The sequence below is a fragment of the Penaeus monodon genome, chromosome 33, assembly GCF_015228065.2.
Source record: "Penaeus monodon isolate SGIC_2016 chromosome 33, NSTDA_Pmon_1, whole genome shotgun sequence".
Taxonomy (NCBI): Eukaryota; Metazoa; Arthropoda; class Malacostraca; order Decapoda; family Penaeidae; genus Penaeus; species Penaeus monodon.
The window spans coordinates 31,460,975-31,461,175 of record NC_051418.1 but is presented as its reverse complement, the minus strand read 5'-3'; the positions used below and the strand labels follow the sequence as shown (position 1 = coordinate 31,461,175).

The window sequence follows — 201 nt, the reverse complement described above, 5'->3', positions numbered from 1 at the left end:
GCCCTTCAACTATGGCAATTAGCGTGTTCGATAAGACCAATTCCGATGCAAATGACAAAGCAAAGCCAGGCATTGTCACCAGAAAAAGGTCGCAGCCTTGAATGCGGGCGTATAAAAAGTCGAAAGCCCATACTAAAGACAAAAGGCATGGAGTTTGTAGTTGTTTCACTTGCGAACAAAAACATGCTTTGAGAGGAGTGA

The 201-nt window shown here is 43.8% G+C and overlaps 1 protein-coding gene across 1 annotated transcript in view; it reads right to left on the bottom strand.

Moving 5' to 3' along the window:
- LOC119593916 overlaps positions 1-201 on the bottom strand; it is a 2,458-nt gene that overhangs the window by 595 nt on the left and 1,662 nt on the right. The window lies entirely within an intron of this gene.